Source organism: Myotis daubentonii, chromosome 13, assembly GCF_963259705.1.
Source record: "Myotis daubentonii chromosome 13, mMyoDau2.1, whole genome shotgun sequence".
Taxonomy (NCBI): domain Eukaryota; kingdom Metazoa; phylum Chordata; class Mammalia; order Chiroptera; family Vespertilionidae; genus Myotis; species Myotis daubentonii.
Window position 1 is genome coordinate 44,426,436 of NC_081852.1, and position 12,876 is coordinate 44,439,311.

Below are 12,876 nucleotides of genomic sequence, written 5' to 3' on the forward strand. Positions count from 1 at the left end.
GTCTAGAAAGATGAGTAGGAGTTCACAAACTAAGAAGAGTCAGGCAGAGTGTGTTCTAGGCAACTGAAATAGCAACAAAAATGTTAACGAGTAGGAAACATTCAAATAATGCCAACAAATCTGAACCATAAATAGCTGAAGCACAGGGAGCCAGGAGGTAGACAAATAGGAAATGGGTAAAAGAGTAGTCAGAGATGAGAGAGGGATCTAGCTAGGATCGAACTGAAACAAGCCTAGAGGTTTAGACTTCATTGTTTAGGCAATTGAGGACAGTTTGCATATTTTAATATTAACATAGTTTTGTTGCAAAAAAAGGAAAGAAAGGAGTTAGAAATTAAATGGAGGTGAAGGCAGGAAAATTAGAAGGCTTTCACAAATAGAACAAGCAATGGATGAATTTGTTTTGGGACCAGATGGACATGGGTTTAAAAAGTTACACATTATTTATCCTTGTGAAATGACATAATCTACCCAAACCTCTGTTTCCTTTTCTTTTTTTAAAAAAATATATTTTATTGATTTTTTACAGAGAGGAAGAGAGAGGGAGAGGGATAGAGAGTTAGAAACATCGATGAGATAGAAACATCGATTCAGTTGCCTCTTGCATGCCCCCTACTGGGGATGTGCCCGCAACCCAGGTACATGCCCTTGACCAGAATCAAACCTAGGACCCTTCAGTCCACAGGCTGACGCTCTATCCGCTGAGTCAAACCAGCTAGGGCTGTTTCCTTTTCTGTAAAATACAGACAATAATACCTACCTTTGTAGAATCATTAATATGATATGTGTCTAAATATGATAATGTAGTATCCAGAACATATCTACACTAATAAAAGAGAAACATGCAAATTAACCATCACTCTGCCACTCTGCTACACCCACCAGCCAATCAGAGCGACTATGCAAATTAATCCAACAAAGATGGTGGTTAATTTGCATACACAGGCTCAGAGCAAAGACTGAAGACGACTGAAGATGGAGGCAGCCACGGAGCTGGAGCGAGCAGGAGGCTTGGGTTGCTCCCAGCGACGGAGGAAGCCAAGCTTTCTGCCAGCCTTGGGCTCTGCTCAAGGAGGGGCTGGGAGCCTGGGCTCCACTCAAGGAGTGGCTGGGGGCCTGGGTCGCCGGGGGCAACCCAGGCTTCCAGCCAGCCCTGGGCTCTGCTTGAGGAGCTGGAAAAAAAAAAAAGGACGGGCTGGGAGCAGCCAGAGTGGAGAAGCCAAGCCTCACTGCTGCAGCCAGACCAAAGGCCTGGGTCCCGGGTGCCAGAGGAAAACTGGTGCCAGCAGCCAGGGGAAGGAAGGTCTATTGAGCAAATCTTTGTGCAACGGGCCACTAGTTAAGTAATAAATGTTTATAACGAATACATTGATAATGCAGTGGCACTGAAGATAGAGATTATCATGAATAAGTATTGGGGACTGAGTGGATATGGAATTTAAGGAAGATGCAAAAAGAGGGAAAAGTCCTATACTTAGCAACTGACTTTGTTCTCTGTAATAAACATCTCTAATATCAACCCAGTGAATTGTTAACATCTGCCTCAGCTAGACACCATGTTCTGTAGAACATAATTCTCTAGTAATGCCATTTGGTATGAGTTTAAGTTTCTCTTCTTTCTTATATCTCCCTTTTCTTTCTTATATGTTAGCTAAAGAAGCTCTATTCAAAGATTTCAGATACTCAAAAGAAATGTACTGAAGAATTATATTAAATAATTTATAGCCAAAGTAGAGTTATAATCTAACTAAGCAACAACATTGCAAAATGTTAAAAAAAAAAGAACCCCATCTCTTTATATTGAAACCTTGAATAGCTTAAAGAGGTCCTGTAATCAAATTGAGATGGTTCAAGTCACTGCCCCTAAAGCTTGCATATTGTACACATTGGAAGTCAATTAACAGTTTAAATTATTTATCTCCTTTAATGGTAGAACTGTTGAAATGAGCTGTAGGACAGAAATCATTTGTAATCTATCTTCATGCAATGAAGTATATTTTGTGTAAATCTCCATAACCTCTTATGGTATCTTTAGTTAGTGCACAGTATAGGCAAAGCAGGGCCCAGAAATGCTTTGAAAAATAATTGGCGTCAGAGAAGACTGAAATTTTATCAGAAAATACCATAAAAAAAAACCACTTTATTTGTGAGAAAAACTGGTCTAAAAATTTCCCAAATGAGCAGCCCAAATGCCACTGACAGAGCCTGGGGATGTGAACCACTGAGTGCCTACCATGGCTTTCAAATGCCTGAATCAGAGCAGATAAAATGAAATTAAAGCTTTCATTGGGAGCCTGTAAGATGGATCTTCAAAAAATTTTAAACCAATCTCTTGAAAGGAAACAATTTAAGGAATTAAAAAGAAGGGGATGCTTCCTTAACAAAAGCGAGCAAAGTACCATACTGAATGACTGGTGGAACCTCAAATGCACAAATAACTGAGGGGAATCAAGTAAGCAGTTAATTTTGTTTGTTTGTTTGTTTGTTTCTCATAAGATCAGTGAGAGAAGTGAAATTTTAGTAGATAAAAATGGAGTACTAAGCATTATGAGGCCTAGTGCTATTCAACAAAAATAAAAGGCAAAAGAAAACAAAACAGAAAGCACTATAATTTCTCAAACCCACACAATTTAGTGTCAGTTGAAGCCTTAATCTTCCGGGAAGAAACCATAAAATAAAAATTAAGATTGCTCCAATATGTTGCCTAAAGACCAAATAGCAAACACTTCTTAATCCAGGCCAGCCACATTTAGTAATTTGCTGTAACATCAGATCTATGTCTGATCTTCTTACATAGAGAATGAATGTTTTTTAAAAAATCAACCTAATGGAAGCTGGGACATCTGAGCTGTGGCAGCACTAAGATACCTGCCCTCTACATTCAAGAGCAAAGGGAGAAGAGCTTAGCAGGTAGACATCCATCTCCCATCAAACTGAAGCTAATTTTATCACATTTCAGATGCTCTGCTACCTAAACATTTAAAGAAAAATGGAAGAGTGCTATGTGATAGACCATACCCCAAGGCCAGGCCCCTACAGCAAAGATCAATTTAAGAAAAAAACAACAACACACACACACACATTATAAAACTTCCCAATATTTAAAAAAAAATTCAAAAGTGTATACCCAATATAAGCTCAACAATACAGAAAATTTTATGCACTAAAAAAATTGGAAGGAAATATGATATCATTCATATTTTTCTTTTGATAGTAAAATTATTTTTTCTCCTACATACTTCTATATACCTCACTAAGCTTTGAAACAATTTTTATATTTTTCTTTCTATACCTTTAAATTTTTAATATTTTCTACAATGAGCAAGCATTAGTTTTATACCAAGAAAATAAATGTTAAAATATTTTTTAAAATGAGAAGCAGGGAAAGGTTTAATTGTAAGGGGATAATTCTAGAATCTTCTCTAGAATGTCATAGTTAGAACTAAAATCTGTGATCATGATTTAAAAACATAACCAACAGACTAACACTTCACATGCCCCAGTCTCTGGTCTTATGTTTGCTTTTCCTTTGTGCAAACTCCATAAAATGCTAACAATAATCTCATTCCATGAAAAGTGTGTACGAGAAGAAAAGAAAGAGAGTAACTTGCACTTGTGAGAGGAAGAGTGTTTGGAAAAGTTAACTACAAGGAATGTCTGAAACTTCCACAGAAATAGTCACAGGTAAAAATGCTTATAAGACTCCAAATGAGATACAACTGAGGCTGGCCTTACCAACAGGGAGGAAAGTATGAAAAGATTACAATGGACAAGAGAGAGCAGAGTACAAAAAGAATAGCAGGAAACATACAAACTTCGTATGGTGTTTTTTTCCACATAGGATTCACAACATTCCTCAGAAAATTCAATTTAGTTGCCCTGTTCTAGCTTACTAACCAGAACCAATTTAATTTTAAATCTACGCACAGAGCCAAGGGGGACAAAATATTTTGCAATTACTTTTAGCTCCCTCTTGGAAGGCAGAATAAGACTTAACCAGTTCTGTTCGGGCTGCAATAAACAGCAAGGTTTGTCAGAGACCTAAATGGTGTCCTTTGCTTAAAGATTAAAGAATAGAAAATTCTGTAACAATTACTTGCTTTGTTTAACAACTTAATGGGAGTGAATTTTGAGAATGTGACAAATTGCTTTTGATTTATCTACACAGGGCATGAAATACTGATGCAAGAGAGCAATTTGTTACATAGACAATATCTACCCCTTGCTATAAATCTGCCCACTGTCACACTCTATTTGACACCCAGTTAGGTGATTTTCGAAGAACTAGTTTATTACTGCATTTAATAAAGAGCAGAAAACTGATATATGCCTTTCTTGCTGCTTCGCAGCTACCAGGAACATGTTTCTCAGATATCAGTCTATGCAAACGCTTCTTGGTTTTATGCTCTATTGTGACAGATAGGTAAACAAGCTGATAAAATCAAGCGCTTTCAAAAAGGAAAAGTTACCATATTCATGTATGCCTTAACTTGTCACGAAAACTTCAAACAGTTTCTGGTTCTGCTTACCATCTGCACAGATTTATTCCAAATAACATAACCAAGTTTGTTTCTTGATTTCTTTCAACATAAATAGAACCATTAACTTTTGGAAGTGTTTATATTCTGGGAGATAATCAGATCATCTATTCTGATTAGGCTTAACACATAGGCCTGGCCCCTGCCTTTACACAGGGCTCACCCCTGCTTCCCTCCTCAGTCAACCCTTTCCACATTAGCAGTGCTGTATATCTAGAGCATCTATCTTCACCAGGCCTCCTACTGGGAGGAAATGAGGCTGCTATAGGTCTGACTGGAGTTCCTCTTGGGCTATACTGTGGCCTGTCTTTATTAAAAGCAAAATATAGGTCTCACATGGGGAGTTAGCAACTATGTCAGATTGTACCAGGTTTTTTTATTCTTATTTTTTTGTTGGGGAATGTAGGGAAGGATGAGGCCTTTTTTTTCCCTACTACAAAAGTTTATTTGTCAAAAACGTTCAGTATGAAAATGTACATGACCAAATTTTCATATTATAAAACAAGTGTTGTGGTGAGACTTGTGGAAGCAGTTGATTTCTCTGGTAAACACAGCCATTCTTAATAGTCATTCCAAAGCTTCTAATATGATTATATTATTTCCTCGTATTATCACCATTCCAATATTGTTCTGTTGCCCACTAGTTGCCATCTCCACACATTCATCTATCACAAGATTCATAAAGGGATCAAATCCCTATATTAGTCCTTGGACATGTCTGCCACCATTTAATTTCAGTGATAATTTCTTATCCATAGTGTTTTTAACTCAAGGGGGTAAGCTTTGCTAATGATGTCTACTCAGAGAACTCAAAACATGCTTCCAAATGGAATTCCTCCCTCATGCTTGGAGGAATCCATTTATAAATGTATACAAATACAGATCCCAATTTATCATGGTCTGTTTAAATGCAGACACCCTCCCCACCACCCCAATTCACTTTTAGCTAGTTGAATTTGAGAAAGAACCATTAGCAATTTCAATAGAAATAATTCATATAGGCAAATTAAGAACTAATCTATAAAATTCTAACTATATACATTAGATATTCAATAAGTATGATGCTAATTCAGAACTTAATTCTGTATGCCATCTAATATGGAAGTTGGTATCATCAGATTCCTGGATTGAGTGGAAAACAACTCAGCAATATAAAATACAGAAGCAATCTTCACGTGACTAGATGGGAATAATTCTGAAATCAATCCTGAAATAGAGCTATTTCAGAGCACTAATTCCTACCTTCAAATCCTAGCTCCACTAGTTAACATCTCTGAACATCCAATTCTTCATGTTTAAAATGAATATAATAGTTTCTACTATCTCATAGAGCTGTTCTGAGATTATGTTACCTGAATGAGCACTTAATAATTGGCATCTAATCTTTACTTTATTTCCTTGTGGACTGTTTTTACCTACCACTATAAGCTAAAAGATAAATGAATGAGTGAATGAATAAGTGAAATGATAAATGAAACAAAAATAAATAAATATGTAGCAATACTTGTAAAAGAGGAACTCTGGTAGGCATCTAGCAATAAAGTTTAATTTCTTTTCTGTTTCTCTTTCTAGTGACAATACCCAGTGGGAATTTTAATGAAAATCAGTCATACATCACTAGTGACATTGTTCTGAAGATATAACCCAATATAATTGTCCAGGTACAAGTTATATGAAAATGAAAATGATATGTCAAGGCCATGCTTGCCAGGTAACTCAAACCCTCAAATCTTGCCTATTGCATCATCATATTTATATAAACATATGTGATATACATGATAAGACAAGTAAGGCAACTGCTCTCAAATAATGAAAATCGTTAAGATGTAAATAGCATCAACAAGTCCAGTTAATGAATACTGAAATTGAGTTTTCTTAATGTTCCTTTTGAAATACATTTTCATTTCATTCATTTACATCCCATTTCACAAATATTTGTTCAAAGAGACTCTGTGATAGACATTGTGGGCAATACAAGGAATATAACTCAATTTTGGTTCAGTTCACCATTATTTATTGAGCACCTCTGATGGGCCAACCACTGTGCTAGGGGCAAGGATTATAAATATAAATAAAACACAACCTGGCCCATTATGGAAAGGGTACAAATAATTATAATACAAAACATGGAGCTTCCAATTACAGATGAAGGGTCAGTTCTGAACGGAAATCCACAAAAGCTTCCAAGAGAATATGCTCCCTAACCAGATATTTAGTAGCAGTATGTCAAGTGGACCCAAAAGAGTACAGTTTAGATAAAGAACGGTGTATATACACAGGCAGGCAATAAGCAGAACTATGATTGGTTCCATAGCACTAAAAGAGCGAGCACATGGAGGAGAACTGAAGGAGAAAAGGTTAGCAAGGTGAGCAGGAGCTTGGAGTTTTCCCCCTCTAAATGCTAATAAGCCATGAAGGTTTTCTAAAAAGGTCACATTTGTGTTTTGTACTGTACAGAAGGTGAATCAAACATCGACAAGACAGAGGCAGAGAGAACAGATGGAAAGCTACTAAAAAATCCAAGGAAGTAAGGATGAGAGAACTACCCTAATCTAATAGCACAGGGAATAGAGAGAAAGAACACATTTTAAATATATTCAAGAGACAAAATTATCATTTTAGATTAATTAATATTTATGGAAAAGTGAAAGTGAAAAGTAAGTACAAATGTGTTCTTCCTACGCACATAACATAAATTTGAAGCATTTAAAAAAATTATTAGATACCAACATGGCAAAGCTATATCAGATTCCAGAAAAAATAAAAATAATCAGCCAAAGAGTTGGGTATGGGGTCTAGAAAGAAAGGGATCAAGGAGTCTTATTAGACAATGTGCTTTGATGCCAGGGGATTTATTTTTAGGAAAAAAATAGTTTACTTCTTGGTTCACTTGACACTAGCAGTAAATTTTAGGAAAATACCCCAGTTTAGCAATGCTGTATGCAACTGCAGTAGACATGGATATGGTCCACTCAGCTCTCGTCCCCTCAAGAGAGCCTGCTGCTTGAAGCATAGCTAGCTGTCTGACAGCCTCCAGCTGTTGTACTTTAGATCTACTGCAGTGTTCACTCTGAGGTCATGCTCCGCATCCTACCCTCCACCCTCTGACCCCCATGCTGCTCCCAGGCAATGACTAAGTACAGAAGGTGAAGAGAGCTAGGCCATCCCCACAGCACAAATTTCTTTACTGGGGGATGTTTTCCTAAAGACTCCCATCAGCCTAGCCAAGACTTTCTCAGAATTGCTTTGTGGACTGAAGCTCTTCCTGCCCAATTTTCTTTCCTTCTGCACCTTTCACAACTGTCAGACCTGCATCACTCTCTGAAGGCTCTCCCTGCCTACTCTTGATCCTTTCCGCTTTACCCTTAATGGGTGTTTCTTCAAATAAAACTCGGAGATGTCTAATTCCTGTCTTGGTGTGTGCTTCTCAGCGGACCTAAACTGACACAGTAGTTTAAGTTAAATTTATGAAGAATAAGAATCACAAGGAAACCTGAGGTCCTCTGCTGAGAACCTCACACCTAAGCCATCTCTGGGAGACAGAAATGTAGCTGGTCCTCAGGTTTTCAAGAGATTACACAAAGACCCAGTGTTTAACAGCCCTCACAGTCAGACATTTTATTCTTAATGACTTACCCATCTCCCTGGGGTCACATGTTTCATTCTAAGTTCCAGAACATCTTTTACTAACATTTCATATAATTGAATTAAATTAGATGAAACTCCCCATAAAAAACAGATAACTAAAAATAGTGAAAACTCTATGCATAAGAATTTTGTCTTGAATCAAGTGAATTCTCAACTTAAATAATCACAGTCTTCTCTTTGAGCCCCAAGGGCAGAAGCAATTCAGGCATACAACAGAGTTCTCTGGAGTATAACGTTCATCTGCTTCTCAGGAGAATTTGCCTTTCCTGCTGCAAGCAGCTTCATCCAGCTGCCAGGAGAATATTTGGATGACATTGCCTCAAAGTCAACACAGAAGAATTCTAGTCAAGGGAGGCAGTCTGGCATGATAGTTAAGTGTATAGACTCTGTACTCCTACACACTTGGGTCCACTAGTTGCTCAAACTGGGTAACCTTAGGCACAAATTTTTTTCCTCTCTGATCCTCAATTAACATCACTTGTAAGCTGATTATAACAATAGAGCCCACTCGTGTGCTTATTGTGAGAATTAAATGGGCCAAGGCAGATAGAGCATTTAGTACAGTTCCTGGTATATACTGAGTACTCAGTAACTGAAAAATGCTATTATTTATGTCATTTTCATCAATGTGAACATCTGCTCTGGGAGTGAACAGAGTTGCTCTCCACATTGGAGAAGCCAGTTACCATATAAAGTGATCTGGCCTCTTTTTTCACTAGAAAGCTGAGAAGCTATGTAAGTGGCCACACATTAAGGCTCAGCCTTCACTCACAGCAGTAAAGGGGAAGCTGGCCCCTCTCTGCATAAAGGGCAGACAGCTGGAAAGGGCCAAAAGAGGGATTACCAAAAGATTACAATGGTCAGGGGAAAGCTGAAATAACTATTTTAACAGACAATTTGTGCTCCAATTACCATCTAAATGTTCATGGTAAATAAAGATCCATAAAAACACATGTGTAAAACCCCAACTTTAGTGGCTGGGGCTTTGCATGGTTCATTAGCACATGCTCTTTTGCCCAACTGTGACATCACTTATCAGCACAGCCTTGTCTTTTCAAAGTCTATTCTCTAGCAGTTGGATCCAGGAAATATTCTAAATGTGAGGAAATGTTCTAAAATCAATGCAGTCACAGACCTCCTCCCAAGGGTGCAGGGGAATCTTATTAAGGGAATAATTTCCATGGTTCTGTCACCTATCCTATGCTCCTCTTTTAAGGTAAGGGTTAATACCTATAAATTAGTAGGTGACAATTTGGGGAGAAAGATTTGTGTGCTAGATACAAGTGATCAGCTATAAGGAAAGCCCTAAATCCAGGACCTCTATGGCAGCGGTTCTCAGCCTGTGGGTCGCGACCCCTTTGGGGGTCGAACAACCCTTTCACAGGGGTCACCTAAGACTATTGGAAAACACATATATAATTACATATTGTTTTTGTGATTAATCACTATGCTTTAATTATGTTCAATTTGTAACAATGAAAATACATCCTGCATATCAGATATTTACATTACGATTCATAACAGTAGCAAAATTACAGTTATGAAGTAGCAACGAAAATGATTTTATGGTTGGGGGCCCAGGTTAGGATGCGCATGCAGGAGGCAACCAATCAATGTCTCTCTCTCACATCAATGTTTCTCTCTCCGTCTCTCCCCTTCACTTCCACTCTCTCTAGAAATCAATGGGGGAAAAATCCTCAGGTGAGGATTAACAAACAACAACAAAAAAGAATAAAATCTTACCATTTGAGATAGCATGGATGGACCTGGAGGGTATTATGCTCAGTGAAATAAGCTAGTCAGAGAAAGACAAACACTGTATGATTTCACTTACATGTAGAACCTAGAGAACAAAATAAATTAACAAAACTGAAACAGACTCATAGATACAGAGAGAGAACTGGTGATTGCCAGAAGGGAGGTTGGATTGGGGCACTGGGTAAAACTGGTGAAGGCAATAAGAAACACAAATTGGTAGTTAAAAAATAGTCACATGAAATAAGTAAAGCATAGGAAATGTAGACAATAATGTGATGACTATGTACTGGAAATATCAAGGGGAACACTATGTAAAGTATATGATTTTCTAACAACTAAGCTGTACACCATAAACCAATCCTATATAATAAAAGGCTAATGTGCAAATTGACCAAACAGCAGAATGACCGGTCGCTATGATGCACACTGACCACCAGGGGCATATGCTCAACACAGGAGCTGCCCCCTGGTGGCCAGTACACTCCCACAGGGGGAGTGCCGCTCAGCCAGAAGTTGGACTCACAGCTGGCGAGCACAGCGGCGGTGGCAGGAGCCTCTCCTGCCTCCAAGACAGCACTAAGGATGTCCGACTGCCAGCTTAGGCCCTCTCCCCAGGAGGAGCAGACCTAAGCCATCAGTCGGACATTCCCCGAGGGCTTCCTGACTGCAAGAGGGCGCAGGCCAGGCTGAAGCAACCCCTCCTCCCCCGCGAGTGCATGAATTTCGTGCACTGGGCCTCTAGTACGTAATAAATTTTAAAAACTAAGATAGCATCAACTGATTGTCTTTTTTCATTCAAGATCTGGCTCTTGGTAGGAAACTGGACATGTCCATATTTTGTTATGAGACTCTGAGTCTTCTTTAAACCTTCCCTTTTAACTGGCTTTTTTTTTTTACTATTCTTGTTGAGGATGTGAAAGCCCTGCTTTAGTACTGACAGGTGGAAATAAAAGTCCAGGTTACCCATTCAGCCTCCACTGACACCTAAGGGCAGCTTCTTGTCATTGCTTGGTGGAAGTTTCAGCTCCCTGTAGTCTCCGCTAACATCACAGTAAAGGAGGAAAGGAGCACCTCATTGGCAGTCAGTAGGGATGCAAGTCCAGGTTCTCTACTGTATTTATCTGACATCACTCTGATGAGGGTATTGGGGAACAACATTAGAGCTTTATAGTAGAGTATAGCCTGGCCACTTATCCTTTGGTAGCATGATGGAGTGGGTACACAATTTTTTGTGGTGTTTTGCTAGAATAGAGCAGTTGTGTAAAAGTTTTCTGTGTTGCTAGGTTGCTCCTTTACTGGTCCTTTGGCTATAGAGAACTGGCTTTTTTTGGTCTGCTTTATTGGCATTTATAGGTTGCTGGCCTTTTCATCTCTAAGTCTGTGATATGTGAAACAAAAAGAAAACTCAGGGAACTCACTACCATGTCATTCCTTGAGTCCTGGCCTGCCTTCTTCTCACTACCTTTCAGAGTCTTTATACACATAATATCCACGGATTTTAGTTGCACTTAGCAAGAAGAATAGGGAAAAGTACATCTACCCTATCTGCCTGGAAGTGGAGTTAATCTACATGACCTTTATTTATTCAGTAATAATATTTATAATTTATTGTCTGTCTTCCCTGCTAGAAAGCAAGTTTCAAACAGGCAGGCTTTTTGACTGGCAATAGTATCTTGATAAATGATTTATGAAGCTATAAAATGACTTCTCTCAGAAAAAAAAGACACAACCTAGCTGGTTTGGCTCAGTGGATAGAGCGTCGGCCTATGGATTGAAGGGTCCCAGGTTCAATTCTGGTCAAGGGCATATGCCAAGGTTGAGGGGTTGGTCTCCAGTAGGGGGCATGCAGGAGGCAGCCAATCAATGATTCTCTCTCATCATTGATGTTTCTATCTCTCTCTCCCTCTCTAAAATCAATAAAAATATTTTTTTTAAAAAGAGTTCTGATTTTTTAAATTGGGAGATTTGAAGATGAATAGGAAGAATTAAAAAAAGGTCTAAATACGAATTAAAGGTAGGAAACAAATTTAAAATTAAGTATGACCAAAAAAAAAAAAAACCCAGTGAAACAGAGTATATAGAGCTGAACTGAGGGGAAAAGATGGTATATACAGCTAGGATTATCCACTCATGGAGACAGATGCTGATTTAGTGTACCTATGATCAGTAAGCACTGCATGAGTAAAAGGAGGCATGCTTCATATTAGCTATTTAGGTAATGGAAAAGTTTGGTCTATTTAAATTGTCACCAACCTATTTGCCTTAATACCTTCTCATTGTCTGTCCTTCTAATCAGTCAGTGTTCCCAACATTGACAACAATGGTTATAACAATAAAATACCAACATGTCTTGGTATACCCCAGGCACTATTAAATCTGAGACATGCTTTTCCCACCAAACCCACAAGGTGAAAAAAGGGAAAAAAAGGCAGTTATTAGGACACATTAAATGAAAATTATAATACATCATTTCCCTTACTCATCTTTATTCTTTCCATGACACTGAAATCCTGGCCCCAAACTAAGTTAACAAAAAAGCCAACTAGACATACAAACAAGCTTATTTATCTATCCATTTACCAACAAATCTCATATTTCCACCACAAACCCATCCTTTTTTTGAGTCCTCCCTGGCCTCTGTGTCCCTAGCAACGATTGATATCCTGCCATTTTACTATTCCGTGGTGCACTGAACATGCCCTTGAAAGCACACATGGCAGACAAAAGTTCCAGAAACATACACCACTGTAATCAAGCCAGGCAAAGGAACAAGGAAATTGGGAGCTTCACTGACAGTGGACACTGGGGTTCCTATACTCATCGATTTTCCCATTCTTTATGACCTATATCAAACTAAGGCTTTCCTTGACTAGGGCTACAGTACCAGTTCTACTTTTGATAAAAGTTAAAAAAAGCTCTATACTTCAGATTA

The 12,876-nt window shown here is 38.4% G+C and overlaps 1 protein-coding gene and 1 pseudogene across 1 annotated transcript in view; both read right to left on the bottom strand.

Moving 5' to 3' along the window:
• The window catches only part of HPSE2 (heparanase 2 (inactive)), a 533,452-nt gene that overhangs the window by 307,184 nt on the left and 213,392 nt on the right, over window positions 1-12,876 (bottom strand). The window lies entirely within an intron of this gene.
• Window positions 5,106-5,300, bottom strand: LOC132214553 (small nuclear ribonucleoprotein G-like; annotated as a pseudogene).